The sequence below is a fragment of the Phyllostomus hastatus genome, unplaced genomic scaffold (genome assembly GCF_019186645.2).
Source record: "Phyllostomus hastatus isolate PE091 unplaced genomic scaffold, TTU_PhHast_1.1 phas_contig_62, whole genome shotgun sequence".
Taxonomy (NCBI): Eukaryota; Metazoa; Chordata; class Mammalia; order Chiroptera; family Phyllostomidae; genus Phyllostomus; species Phyllostomus hastatus.
The window spans coordinates 13,708,786-13,724,347 of NW_025333921.1; the positions used below are offsets into that span (position 1 = coordinate 13,708,786).

General features: G+C 42.4%; 1 pseudogene; it reads right to left on the reverse strand.

Moving 5' to 3' along the window:
* Window positions 1–10,721: 10,721 nt before the first annotated feature.
* LOC123825147 lies at window positions 10,722–15,086 on the reverse strand (annotated as a pseudogene).
* Between the last annotated feature and the right edge of the window lie 476 nt (window positions 15,087–15,562).

Consider the following 15,562-nt stretch of genomic DNA (forward strand, 5'->3'; position numbering starts at 1 on the left):
AATAAATTTATATTTTAAATTTTTTGAAGTTAAAATCCTTTCAAATGCTAAGATTCATAAATCTTTAAATCCATCACTTAAGAGAAACAACAGGTCCTTGCAGTAGTCTTGAGGTATGCACAGTGCACTCCTCCATTTGGAAGGAATCACGGCATAGCTTCTTTTTATGGATAGGCATGGAGGTTAGTAGAAGAGTAGCATTACCTGTTTGTGTGCGTCTATGTGTCTGTGTGCGAGAGAGAGAGAGAGAGAGAGAGAGAGAGAGAGAGAGAGTGCTTCAGAAGCAATGGAAACAAAAGACCAGTCAAGCAAGTCAAAAGACTTAAGTTCTGAATGAGTCTCAGGCTTGGACTTTCCACACAACCTCAGGCAAGTGTTCTTCCCAGCATTTTAGTGTCCTGAGCTATAATGGAGCAAATAATGGCAGCCCGGTGCCCACTAAAAAAGAGTGGCTCTCAAGACAAATGGGATGTCCTACAATCAGCAGTCACCTATGGAGCAGTCATGGAGCACAAGACAGTATAATTAAGCCCTTAGGAGAAAAATGTGCTCTGAGCTCTCCAGGGAGAAAAAGGCAAGAGAAAAAGTAAATGAGAAAGTGAAAAAGGACACTGGGCAGGAACAGAAATCCCTCCCTGGGAGCTAGTTTAAGAAGCGTATCTCTCCAGAAACCTCTGTCGAAGGTACCTGAGCTTTTAAACACACCAGCCAGCAATGGAGTACAAGAGAGGTCAATGCCAAGACGAACTCGGTATTCGTCCAACAGCGAAACATGTGGTTTGTGTGACAAGAACAGATGGCTCGGACAGTACAGTCTCTCCCCTTTAATCCCGCCATGTTTATGCTGCTCGGAGCATTGCAGGTCATAGATCAAAGGAGGAAATGATGACCTCGTGGGTAACACAACAAAGACTATTAGATTGGGGAAAAAAATACTTGGAGCAGCAGTTATCTTGACATGCATTATGGACCATTCCAGAGAATCTCTCACCAATTGAAAAACACTTTCTTTTGTCTTTTTTCTCCAGACTGTGGGCATTTAATTTCCACATAAGAAGAAAGAGCCTTAAAACACAAGAGCCCAGAAAACTAAAACCACTGTTCCTTTTAAGCAATTTCAAGCTAGGTCTACTAAAACCTATTTGGTCCACTAGTTTTGTACTGAGAGGTTTGGCTGCCTGAAAACTATACTATTTCACAACTAAAAGGAACACAAGAATTCAGAAATTGGGCAGAACATAAGGTCTCCACATTTCCATTTTAAAGCAACATTACTTTTCCTTAAGATGGATATTTTATTTCTAAATGACTACACATGACCTTCACAAATGTGTGGTTTCTGTCTGCAGCTAAAAAAAAAAAAAAGCCATTTCTGCTTCTCATTCTGTTGTTTCTATTAATCACTTTTTCTCTTTACAAACTACATAATCAATAGGGACATGTCCATTGCCCTTTTAGCTGATTTCTATTATTCCTCATTACAGCCTTTGCTCCAATTCCCTGCCTCCCACTGGGTACTAAATATTTAGACAGTGAGTCTAAACTGTCCTATGCCTCCACTGTCAGGGTGACTGTCCTGTAGTTGTGTAATCAATTAGCCTGGCATCTGATCTCTGTTTCAAATGTCTTCTTGGAGAAAGTTTAATTATGATGAATATCTTTTCATGACTTTGAAATTATATAAGCATGATTCCTGACTCAGTCATGCTTGTTAAAAATCATAAATCAATTAATTTTATTCCCTCTAGATGTGAGGAAACCTTTCTAATTCTGGCTGGACTTTAACAATGTACGAAGTCCAGTAGACATCAGATGAATATACTTTTTTCTTTCTCTGGGAAACCTTTTTGGTAAGATCTTTATAGTTGGGAGATTTCAAAGCAAGCCATACAAATACAACTTCAAGAAAGATTCTATAATTACAACTTAAAGAAAGATATCTTCACACAAGAAAAAAATAGATTGCAAGCATATTCTACTTCATGTGAGAGATGTAGTTCTGGAAAACTGCGATAAGTCAAATTTTTATATGTCAAATGTTAAATAAATTCAGAAAAGTGGTTACAATATAATCCTTTATAAAGGTGGTAAATCCTTCTGTGAAGTTCAGCACTCATTTCTAATAAAAATGTATACATTTCCATATGATTTTAAATTTGGATTTTGGTGCTCAATTTTCAAAGAGTGGGGTGCACTTGTTATATGGGCTTTTGAAAGTACTTGGAATATCTGTTCTGTCTTATCAAACACTTACCATGACCCACCATTTACCACAATATTCCAACAGCAAATTTTAACCTTCACCCTGCTACCTGCACACTTATTCCTATAGCAGAAACCCACATCTGTTCCTGTACGACACACCCACTCTTGAGATTTTTTTAAAACTTAGAAATAAGGCAAAAAACTAACTTCCTGTCCTTCCACTGTCATAACTGGAGCCTGGTCTAATGGGCCCACACACAGACTATTTAATTTCCTAGGAAAATATATCTTTGTTAGCATACTATACCACTGATGAGGGCCCACATTCTCTGATGTTGCATATTAACCATACATATTTTTGTATAGTAGAAATGCTAGTGATTTTGTCCATTCCAGAAAAGAACACTGAAGGTTATGGCTTATTTGTCATTAACCAGTTGTGTCTCTAACCTAGCAAACCTATTTCAGGTTTTGAGGATGAAAATTCCTCAAATTTTCATTTGAACCACCTTTACTTATCCTTCTGGTTGCCTCATTAACAAATTAAATTAATGTTTGACACATATTTATTCTTTATCTATGTGAGAGTCATGTTTTAATTTCTTTGAAAACTGCACCTTGATGTTGACCCCTACTTTCTTTCCAAGCTTCTTTTGTGGTTAGAAATAGCCATGCAATGTAGCTCCAGTAACTCAGATGCAAGTAGAAATCTTCCTGGACTTTCTGGGAAAAACCTTCATTCCCTGAATGAAGACGGCAGTTGTCACTGGCACTGCCCCTTTCCTCTCCTGTCTTCCTTGGCTGCCAACATGATTTCCAGAGTTGGGGCCACCAACCTTGCTGCCAAGAAGCAGTAAGGACAAAGAAACAGCGAGGAGGCTCTGAGAGATGCCAGCCCTAAAACACTGAGCCCATGAACCCAGAGCAGCTGCCATCAACGTCTAAATCTCTTCTGTGAGAATAACTCTCACTTGTCCAAGCCACTGTGAACCAGGCTTTCTTTTGCCTTCAACCAAATCGTTAGCTGATACAGTTCCTTAGCCTCTTCTGGGCTCTGCATTTTGCAAGGTAGCATGTTTTCAACCAGAAAAGCAAGTTCCACTCAGTCTAAAACTGGAAGTACAAAAGAGCATACTTTTCAAAGAGATCATGGAGAAAATATACCAATGCTTTATAACAGTTTCTAAAAAAAATTGATATTAGCCCTGGCTGGCGTAGCTCAGTGGATTGAGCGGGGGCTATGAACCAAAGTGTCACAGGTTCAATTCCCAGTCAGGGTACATGCCTGGGTTGCAGGCCATGACCCCCAGCAACCGCACATTGAAGTTTCTCTCTATCTATCTATCTCCCTCCCTTCCCTCTCTAAAAATAAATAAATAAAATCTTTGAAAAAATTGATATTGTCTCCATGTGTGATGAAAATAAGTAATGAGTTGACTCAAACATCCACTCCTCAACCCCACACACCCACCACCTCCCCACACCCCCAGCCAAACACCAAAACTGGTGAAGCTGAAAGAGGCTGCTTCCTTCCAAGGTCATTTCTTCCTAAAGGTCCAAAAACCAGAGGAGTTTCCTGGTCCAGGGACAAAAAATGGCAGTGCCCCAGAGTAGCCTTGCAAACCTGGGGCTCATCCTTCCCATCTGCTGCCCTTCTCCAGGGCTGAGCTGGACTCAGACCTGCCCAGCCTCTTCCCTAGTTCCCTGCACCAGGCAGTGGAGCCCCCAGAGAAAACAAGCTAATAAGCAAAAATAACTGAGAAGTACTAAACGCATAACTAAACTCAACTCAAACCTGTTGACCTAATCTTCAGGTTCTTCTTGCACTCAGATGCCTAAAAAATTTTTTTCTACGGTTGCTGGTTGTGTGCCCAATGCTTATTCCTGGCCCCTCATCAAAAGAAGAGTGCCAATTTGTTTTCACACATCTCTTCTAAATAAGGAACATGTACTTTATATGCATTCAATAAAAAGTCTTAGTTGGCCTACAGAGAAGAGATCTGAGCCAGTCTGCTCTCTGCCATGTATCAAAAAAGAAAGAAAGGAAGAAAGAAAGAGAAGGTAGAGGAGGATGGGAAGAAAGCAGAGTGGATTCCTAGGTGGGAACAGGAAAGGAACACACACACACACACACACACACCTATTTCCTCATTCTTTTAGTAACCTCACTCTTTAAATTAAAATTAAAAAGCTAGCTCTTCTTCACATAAAAACTCCATATTCAGAGAAAGGAAATGACCTACAAAATCCGCTGATCTCTTCAGATTTCCCTGAAGATTCTGAGGCCCTCAACAATCACAAGACAGTGCCTGGGAAACTCTCTTAGGAGGCAACATAAGCCCCTTATATGGACTTCTGGTATTTCTTTGTCTCTGAAAATTATCTTCTTTTCTTCCCTTTTTTCTTTTTCACTTGAAGATCTGTATGGGCACAGCCACTCTACTACATTTCTAATACCCCATTCCCTGCACCCTTCTTGACTTTCTGTCTTCCTGACTCTTCCCACCAACATGTTTAGAAAATCTAAGTGATAAAGAGTGGGTGGATGGCAGCAAGTGGGAAAAGAAAATGACATAAAACATCAGAGAAGTAATAATGTAATAATATGAAAATTGCCTGAGAAGAGCCTTCAGAGTCTTCAGGCACAGTCAGATCACCCGTAACTTGAGAGCAGGTTCACCTGAAGTCTTGTCCATTTGGCATTTGAGCCTGGACAGCCCAAGCTGGCCACCACTATAACCCCGTGGGAAATGCAGCCACAAAATGGTCTCATTTCCCCAGCCAAACTGTCGCCCCAAATTGGGTCTCATCAGTCACATGGCCATTTTTTAATTGTCTTCTGATCTAACTAAACCCATGGATGGACCTAATGGGATCTTTTCTAAATTGATCAAGAAGAAAGGCTGAAAAGCTATCTTTGCCACAAGGCAACCATTCTTTTGCTCCAGAGAAAGCAAGAGCGTAAAAGGCTGCGGCTTGCCTGGTGAGGTCACTTCTCTGGCAGCCACTCAGTCATTCCTCAGAATGGAAGCAGGCAGCCAAGGAGCACCTGGGGCCCTGGAGACCTTGAGTAAAGCAGCCAGGTTTCCTGCTCCTCCCAACACAGATCTTCAAAAGGCTCCACTTTAAGGGGCACAGGAACATCAGACACATTTTCTCAAAAGTGAAAATGGGGACTTAGAATTCTCTTTTTTGAGTTTCTTCATTGTGCTTTTCTATTTAGATGAGTTTTTTATAGTGATTTACCATTTTTACCTAAATAAAATCTTTATTCTAAAGGTGACTACAAAACACCTCCCAGAGCCAACTGGAGCTGCAGCCTGGGTTTTCTGCCATTGTGACTGTTCATGCTTCCGATCCCTCCATCAGGCAGATAAGTGCAGTCAAGGTTGCTTGTGACGGTGACCCTGACCCAAACCTTCCCAAGGCTTCTTGTTCTTTTAGGAACCTATAGAGTTTTGAAAATAGACTCTGTCGAAGCAAAAAGCAAAGCCCTCTTACGAGGATAATTATTTTGTCCAGCTCTTATTTTGCACAAGTCTTTCTCAGAATTCACATTTCCCTGAGAGTTGCAAAGTCTTCAGCTCAGTGCCAAGTGTGGCAATGCCTTCTATGTTCCTTAAAGCAAAAAGGTTTCAAATACATTTTGCCATCCTGACAGCAGTGACAAATGGGACTTTAACTCAAATAGATTACAGATGGGCTTTCTGAACCACATAAAACCTCATGCAAATAGAGAACCACCAACATTTTTTTTAAATGTCAGATACACTCACAGGGTTTTTTGACATCTTTTTCAAAAGCAAAAAACAATTGCCAGTTCCCCATTCTTCATTACCTTTTTCATTGACTAATGGGAGGAAACAAACTCAGGAAAAAAAAGAGGCTCCTTGACCAGGTGGTGGAGCCAAATCTACAGAAGGTAAGCAAGCAAATGCTTCAGACCTGCTGCTAGACTGGGGAATGGATAAATAGAGATCAGTTAACCTTTTCTGCAAAGGGCCAGATGAAAAATATTTCAGGCTTTGTGGGCAATGGAGCCTCAGCTGCAATGACTCCATTCCGCCTTTGCCTCCTGAAAGCAACCACAACACTGTGTAAATGAAGGGTGCGGCTCTGCCCAATAAAACCTTTTTACAAAAATAGGGAGGTGGCTAGATTTGCCCCACAGGCCAGATTTGCAGACCCCTGGATTATGATGACTGGAGTGTAAAAAATAGTGCTTAGTGAGGAAAGGGTGGGGGTTCACAAAACACCATTCCCCAGAAGCTTCTATGGCCATGAAGCTGGGGCAGGCTGGGAGGCCTCCCAAGGGACCAGGTGTTAACCCTTTCACTATTGGATGTGGGGAGAGGCATCTTCCAGGGGAGGATCTGGAAGGGCTGTCAGGAGCTTCAGGGAAGCAGCCAACTCCAACAGGTATAAAAAGTTCACCAACATTTTAACAGCTGATGGGGCCATGCAGGATGTTGGCAGGTACCAGCTAGTAACAGCTTGCACACAGCCTGTGCACAGCCTGGATTCCTGCAGTAAGGTACCACTCCAAGGAAAAGACTAAGAAAAAAACTTAGTCTTTCATAGATGTGAGTTGTTTTTTCTTCCCCCTCAAAAGCTCCAAACAAAATAACTAATACATTTACAAGCAAGAAAGATGAAAAGCCATAAGAAGACAATTACAGCCCTGGCCAGGTGGCTCAGTCGGTTGGAGCATCATCCTGTACACCAAAAGTCTGTGGGTTCGATTTTCAGTCAGGGCACAAACTTAGGTTGTAGGTTCAGCCCCTAGTCAGCAACCAATTGATTTTTCTCTCTCTCTCAGTCTCTCTCTCCCTCAATCTCTTTCTCTCTCATCAATAAACATATCCTTGGGTGATGATTTAAAAAAAGAAGAAGAATACAATGCAATTAGTAAGCTCCAAGGCCATTTGAAAGTAGGAAGAGAGAGTAGGTGCAGTGAAGTGCCTCCAACTGGGCTCTCTCTAATTACTTAGCTACTCCACTCAGTAATCAGGCTAGCACTAAATCCAGAAAGACCGCAATGGCTTATGACCCTGGCAGATGGGGATGCTACAGAAAAAGAGCTCTGTGGAAACCTCAACAAAGAAGATGATATTGTCTTTGTGCCATGCATTGCCCTAACCAGGTGCTCAGGACCCTCCTCATCTTCACCCACTCCCTCAACACACACACATACACATATGCGCCAACTAACCTACAACTTTCCACTCTGCCTGCAAGCCCTCAGCTAGCTACCATTAGAAAGTTATTAGCCCAACTAATTCAGGCTACAGTGTTAAAGAATAGCTGCATGTCTTTTATTGGGTTGGCCAAAAAGCCCATTACATTTTTTCCATACAATGGCTTTCATAGCACTTAGTTGTCTTTAACTTCATTTGAAACAGTTTGTTAGATTGTATTGTGACAGCTGTCATATCAGCATGCATTTTTTATTTTTTTATTTTTTAAGATTTTATTTATTTATTTTTAGAGAGGGAAGGGAGAGAAAAAGAGAGGGGGAGAGAGAGAGAGAGAGGGAGACATCAATGTGTGGTTGCTGGGGGCCATGGTGTGCAACCTAGGCATGTGACCTGACTGGGAATCGAAACTGCGATGCCTGGTTTGCAGCCCACGCTCAATCCACTGAGCTACACCAGCCAGGGCCAGCATGCATTTTTTAAAAAACTTATCAAAATTGGTGAGTTTTCATGCAGCCATTTCAACAATGAAGATGAAAGAAAATACACAATGTTTTGGCATATTATGCTTTCTTATTTTAAGAAAGGTAAAAATACAACCGAAATGCAAAAAAAAGATTTGTGCAATGTATAGTTAAGATGCTAAGACTGATCAAATGTGTCAAAAGTGGTTTGTGAAGTTTCTTGGTACTACTGACATTTTAGCCAAATAATCCTTTGCTGTGGGACTATCTTATGCATTGGAAAATGTTTAGCCACATTTCTGGCCTCTACCCACTAGAAGCCAATAGTAGGAGATAGTTAAGATACTCAAAATATCCAAATTAATAAAGTTATTGGTGAAAATGAAAAATGTGTCTTTTCTTTTACAGAAAAAACATAATGAACTGTTTGGTCAACCTTAGACATCTCAGAGGTTTGAGAATTTTTAAGAAAAAGATCTGGAGTGAGCAATTCCTTTACCCAAAAGAAAAATTCTATAGTGAGGAAAAAGATAAGCAGATATATTTAGAAAATTTTAGTCCAGCAGCCTCTCCTTCTAAAATGTGCTACCTTGAAAACTGCCAAACCTTTCCTTGAAAAAGAAGACCCTAACTATATATCACACAGGATGACAGAAATTCTGAGTTTTAATTAAAGACCTTGTCCTGAAATCCAGATGTCCAGAACATCAAGAAACTGAGAACAAATTATACCCCACACACAGGTCCTCAGCTTCTTACTTTTTGAAAGGACTGTATGTTAAGGTAACACAGGACTGCGAGTGGGGTGTGGGATATGTGGAGACCCATTACAGGGCCGAGATTGTGCCACTTGGAGGCACAAAGGGAAAGAGAAAGCTTTCTTATGGCCCCTGGGCCCTTGGGGACAGCCCACAGGGAGCCCTACTGGCCTTGTGGGCCCCTCTCCCATCTCTGATGCAGGCCAAGTGCATCTCTGGGTGTTAAGTTGCTGTTTGCAGACTTTAGCTTGAGCCAACAGACAACTAGGCAGTTTCTTTAATCAGACTTTAATCAGACAGTGTCCATAATAAAAAAAAAAAAAAACCTATGTCAAAGCCATTGCACATGGCCTGAAGTCTCAAAAGCAAGATTGAGGCAGGACTGTGCCTGCCTGTTCCCAGACCCACAGTCCCTATGTTCTACCCTGCTCAGCCCATCCTTATCTTTAGACAACAAGCTGTGTCCCTTAAAAATGTGTAGTCTTCAGCTGACCACATTTATTCAGAAGGAGGAATACTAAGCCCTGGCTCCATGCACTTCGATAGCAGTGACCTCAGAGACACCCGGAGAAGATGTGCTTCTGGGGCCCTATTTCCTGGTAAATGCAATGAAAGCCTCAAAGTTTGGGCTAATAAAATCCTAACTAAAAAACTCTCTCTCTGACCTTACCTGAAGCACTGTGGAGTGATTTTAAAGTCTGTGCAAAGGCTTTTCTCAGAACCATTAAGTTTAGCTAGAGGGGTGGGGGAGGGGAGAGAGGCGCTTTTCCATTTCAAACCGTGGGAGAGCAGTAAGGAAGCCACTATCAGCAATGGGAATTAGATTACTGGCTTCTCTGGCCAAGGACTGAAAATGGGGAGCAGCCTGGGGTGAAGGCTGTGCCCCTTGATAAAGTATGATAATCGCCACCATAGGCAAGAGGATCGTTTTCTAATTAAACTCTCCTTTACCTCCCAGGAGATGTCCTGCCCAGTCAAGAGCCCCAGGACCAAATGACTCCCACAGCTGTGGGAGATAGAATTGCAAAGAAAAATAACCCGTTGAATGGGAGCTTTTGCTCCTTGGAATGAATCTCAGGTGACGTGGCTCCAGGTGGAAAGCCCTTGCTGAGGCTCAGTGGGTCTCCCGTGAGAGAGGCATCCCCACCTGAGGTCCCTCTGCAGGCCCTGTGGCTGCCTCACCCAGCCTCCACTCTGTCACAGCATCCAAATCACTACGTGGTGTTCACAGAGCATTTGAAAGTACGCAAGAACATTGCTGGCATTCAAGGAAGGAACCAAAGAGAGCCTGAGGTTCATGGGGAATATGAGCCCGGAAGGGAATCCAGAGGCCTGTGCTGCAAGCTGAGCAATTGGGTGGCCAGGCCTTGGCTTAAACGGGGCTAGGCCATCTCTGAGACAGAACCAGGCACCTGTGCAGCAGAGAGGATTTGTCTTTGACCCCAGTGCCTCCTGGTGTCAGGGTTTATGGCACCCTCTCCATGCCCCAGACCCTCTTGTGCAGTTTTCTTCTGAGCCTATCTTCTTCCTAAGCAAGATCCCAAGCCTAGAAGGTGCTCCCCTTCTCTGTCAGAACATAGTCTCTGAAGGTGTATTTTTCCCAGGACTTTATTCTCTGTCGGCAAGTTTTTCTGGTTGGCTACCTGTTACCAAGTAAAAATGAAGACAACTTTCTCTTGCTCCATATGTGCATGTTCACAGGGCCTTCAAAAATCAATGTCTGAACCCAAAACTGTAGCTCCACAGCTCAAAATGCCAGCACCTCCTCAGACTGAGAAAAGAATTAGTACAGTTGCTTACTGGAACCAAAACGTGGAGATTAGACATAAAGCTGGGACACATCTTTTTGTCACCTGAATGTAACTAGGCCTCACCTTCTCTTAGTAGCTGAAGAACAGCAAAACTGCACAGAACCTTGCAATCAATGCTTGGTGAGCTAAGGGTGGTCAGCGCGTTTCAGAAGCAATGAAGCAACTCCATCTTGCTGCAATCTGTCTTGTCTTGCAAGTCACACCTCTACTTGGAAAGCATAGAAACTCCCACAGACTCAAACCTAGCACAGGATGACAGAATGACAGGGCAAGGTACTCATGACCCCTTCATTCCTCCTCAGCTAGAAAACAGCAGAAATTTGGTCAATGAGTTCCAATGTGAAGTTCACAAATTCTGAAATTATTCTTTACAATTCATATACATCTATATATTTTCCTATTGTGTTATATTGTATTTTGGCTCTGGAAAGGTGAATGTTCTGGGTCTCCTGGTGATTAAGTTGGTGAGGAAAGGACTATAGTATTCAGTCAGAAAGAAGAGTGTAGAGTTAAAATGAAAGAGTCAGGAATCCTGCCTTGGATTCAAAAAGAACTCCCCTTCTGAAGCAGTGACTGCATAAGGTACGCTGAGGCACACTTACCAACTGAGACAAAGGAGCCAGGGTGAGGGAGGTGGGCAGGTGGATGGATGGATGATGGACAGAAGACAAACACTGAGGATAAAATAGACCCAGCATCCTCAGCAGACTACCCAGGCTATGGAGAAGGTAAGAAGATAGCATAGAAAATGTCATCCAACCACCAAGACAGATTCTTTCTTAATATCAAAATACCTATACCTAAACTACTACCTGAGACCTAGTACAGCAACATTGTTTAAAAAAAAAATGAGAAGTAGTTTGATTACTTCAATAAGATCTCCCTCTTCCCCTCACCTCTTTAGAATATGTAACAATTTTTCCATGGCCATCAATAAAAATCAAACAAAAGACTATTCCTTTTGACTGCAGAAGACAGAGTGTGAAGCACAGCAGAGAGGCAGGCAGGAGAGTGAGAGGGAAGAGCAACTGTGGGGAGGAGCAATGGGAGAGAAAGTTGAAAGGAAGGCTTCTCGTCAGCATGCAGCCTCAAGATCCCTGAGACACACAGCTTCAAGGACCAGGTCTGAACCGAGGGGGACTCTTCAGTAGACAGCAGTCAGCTATTCTGAAACTCGAGGGTGCTGATGCAGTGTGTGGAGGTGAAAATGAAGAGTCCCAAACTGCATTGCTAGGTGCTCCCTCTCCCAGTTTCTTCATCTCTCCCATCCAAACAGCATCAGCTGACTATGGAAGCACAAACTGAAAACAAGAAAAATTACTCGAAAGAGAGATCTATCTATAAGGGCTGATCTTAAAATATTCAGAACAGGATTGAGTACCATTCACTTCTACCAACGTGCTTGACAACTTCTTGTTTTCTGGGCCCACCCCAAAAATATGGTGCCCTATTAAGTTCTATATTCATAGGGTTTTAAGACTGACCCTTGTAATGTCTCTTTTAGAGTATCTGAATAAATCATTTCTTCTCCATTTCGCTTGCTTAGCAGCTTGAATATCTTACTGCTAAACGAGAGAATCAACTTAGAATGACTATACTTTACCCAGAAAACCCAGACTTGCATTTAGTAGGGAAGCCTGAGTTTGTCTTACAAGAGTGCCGCCTAGTGTCTATCTCTTGAACTGCACCCAATTTTTCTTTAGGTATAGGACATAACATTATTTGTTGTGATATAGAAAACTCTTTATGCAATGCTGAAGTGTATATATAGACATGTTTTTGAAAATAAAATTAAATTCCCATTAGCTTATGTGTATTTCAAATATATCTTCACCTTGAAATCGTCCCTGAGACATTATAAAGATCACAGTTCAAAATACAGCAAATCTTTTAAAATTACACATTTACTAAGAAAAATAGTTCCCAACAGACTTTTCAATCATTATAATACTGTGCTTAAACCATCCGAGACAGTAGTAGTTGCTAAAGAATAGTCTCAATTCCCTAGAGAAATATTTGTGGGTTTTCTAGGAAAAAAACAGTATTTCTTACAGGGTACATATTAATAATGATGATGATGACACACTGACTACATGCTTGACATTGTAGCAGACACAGTACCTACACTATTCCCATTTAGTTCACACTTAATATTTACAAATTGCTTAGAACAGCATCTGGCATATAAAAAGTGACATGAAAGTGATATTATATAACTAACGTAAATATCTTGCAGGTTAGGTGTTATTATCTGTGTTTACATATAAGAAACCTGAGTGCAGAGAGGTTGAGTACCTTGATCAGGGTTATACACTTGTAGCTGGTGTGTCTAGGACACAGCCCAGGTATAGCAGACTCCAAAAGGCTGTGCACCACACCGTTTTGCCTCTCCTGTACACCTCCCTATACAATGGCCCCTGTCTTCTAGCTCTGCTGTAACAAAGTACCAGAGATTGGGTGCATTCACCAACAGAAATTTATTTTCTCACAATTCTGGAGGCTGGAGGTCTAAGATCCAGGTGTTGGTAGAATTGATTTCTTCTGCAGGTTTACAGATATGTTGGCAAATCACCATAACTACACCTAGATATCCTTTCTCCTAAGAGGTAACTGTTGTTCTGCCCCATCTTCTTTCTCTGTGTCCCCTCCCCCAAAGCCACAGTTCGCTGATAACCAGAAGGGTCATACCACCCACTATACTGGCTTCCTGGCCCTGACACTCTGTGCTATGACCAAACACGTCTGGTTAATGCACTCATGCCTCCACATTCATGTAGAGCTGTGATTTTATTAAACAAACACATAATCTTCAAAGTAGCCTGTTTATGTAGCTATGTGCTGCTTCCAACAATAGTACATGCTGATTCACAAAACATTTTGGAAATTCTGTATTACAGCTAATTGAAAGGCTTATAACATATATTCTTTTGTCTATCCCAACTATCTGAAAATTATTTTCTTTAAAGAATGATGACCAAGAATAAATAGCTAAATAAATTTCATAGCTAAAGCCACTAGATAATGTGGAGAATGTGCTTGTTACCACCACTTTTTCACCCAAAATGTCCATAAAGTACTGAGGATGAATTTTTAAGTGCACATGGCTCATAATACTAGTTCTGAAGGTAGAATAAAAATTCCCTTATGTTTGAGGCAACACCAATGCTACATTAAATGTGTACCATTGGTCCTATGGGGATCGCTTAAGACAATTGCTTGGATTAACATCAGGGGTACAGGACATAACAGAGACTGTGGCTCTCAGCTCGCTCCCCACCCCACACGCAAATTAACACCATTTGAACCTAGAAGGAGAACAACTTTTGGAACTGTAAGACCTATAATAGAGTTGTCAGAATGACATGGAAATAACTGCATAGATTGTGAGATAATCCATAGAGCACTGTAAGTTTTTATTTAACACAGAAAATTAAAGGAGGGACCATAAGCATCTTGACATCATGAGGAAAAAAACATCATTCACCTCCACTCCAAGACCATTTTTTTGCATCTATTCCTGAATAGAATATTTATGCAAAAAAATCAGGCTTTATACTTTGTAGATTATGTCACTTCTAAGAAATGTATAAAGTACTTGGCATAAGAAAAGTTCTCATAAATGGTAGCTATTATTATTAAGCTTCCTATCACCTATGCTGAGCTGGGTTGAAGTACAATGTTATCTCTGTTCTTAAGAGAGACTATGTCTGGCCACAGAGGTGCCACCACAGCTTCTGGGGAATGTGGGGCCGTGTTCACACTGACAGGAACTTAGTCTCCTCAGGACCCACTGGGGAGATGCCACAGGGGGAGGAAAGAAAGGAAAAGCTCTCAGTTTTCTCCACTCCCTCTGCCCCCAACAGGCCTGGTGCTTCCCTGGGTGGCTCTGCATGGCGTGGCGAGCCCCCTCCTCTGGGAACTTGCGGCTCAGTCTTTCTCTGTGGAGCCACTGCTGTCAGGAGTTCCCATAGTAATTCTCTTCAGTCATTTTTCCATTAGTTGTTCAGATTAAGTCCAATTATTACATCACTACATGCTTCTCAAACTAAAGGATGCACAGCCCCAGTTCTGTGGAGGGAGAATGCAAAACAGAGTGTTCCGTACACCTTTCTGGAACATCCAGTTTATTACAAGGTTTGGAAGAATCCAGTACTTTATTATGTATAAACTATTCATTAACAGACAAGGCCTATAGATTTTTTTCTCCCTGGACACACCCACAGTTCGACCCCAGCAGGCTGTGGTCTTGGTGTGCCGGCCTCGAACACGAAGACCCCAGAAGTGGCCGGCCTTCTGCAGGCCCAAATTTTCTTCAGCTGCTGCAGGTCTTCACTAAGCTTGTTGTCCAGACCATTGGCCAGCACCTGGCTGTGTTTCCCAACCTTCACGTCCTTCTGTCTGTTCAAGAACCAGTCTGGACTCTCATACTAGTGTGGGTTCCGCATAATGGTGATCACCCATTCTACCTCATCCTCTGTGAGCACTCCTGCCCGCTGGGTGAGATCACTGTCTGCTTTCCTCAGCACCATGTGAGCACATCTTTGCCCCACACCCTGCACCACAGTAATGGCAAAGGCTATCTTCTGTCGCCCATCAATATTGGTGTTGAGTCCTTGCAAATGTGCTGGAATTGTCAGGAATCACTAGAGACATGGCTGCAGCAGCATGTAGGCCTCCTGTGGAAGAGAATCCAGTACTTTAATCGGAACCACCCCCTCTCCCACAAACAGGGAAGAGGAGCAGAGGTGGGGAGAAGGGCCCCAGGACAAATAGTTCAGCCCTGATGTTCCACCCAAGTAGGGGTGGAGGGGTGAACCTGCAGTGAGAGTGGCCTCTCCTTTTGTCCCTCAGGGAACTCTAGGCCATTCTCCAGGCTCACCAGGTGTTTTGGGTATGATGCTTCTAAAAGCCACGGAGATAATGGGCACCCTCTTTGTTTGAATCCCGTGCAGAGAATGCTGGGGCAGTCTGCCCTCCATCAACCTGTTGCACAGGGGTCCTTCACACAATGCTGTACTCCTTGCATTGCTCCCCCTCATGGCTGTTGGTGTCCAGCCTCTGGTCAATCTTCTCAATGATGTGGCCAGCCTCCCTGGAGCTCAGCATCTTCTAGTTCAGCATTTTAAATG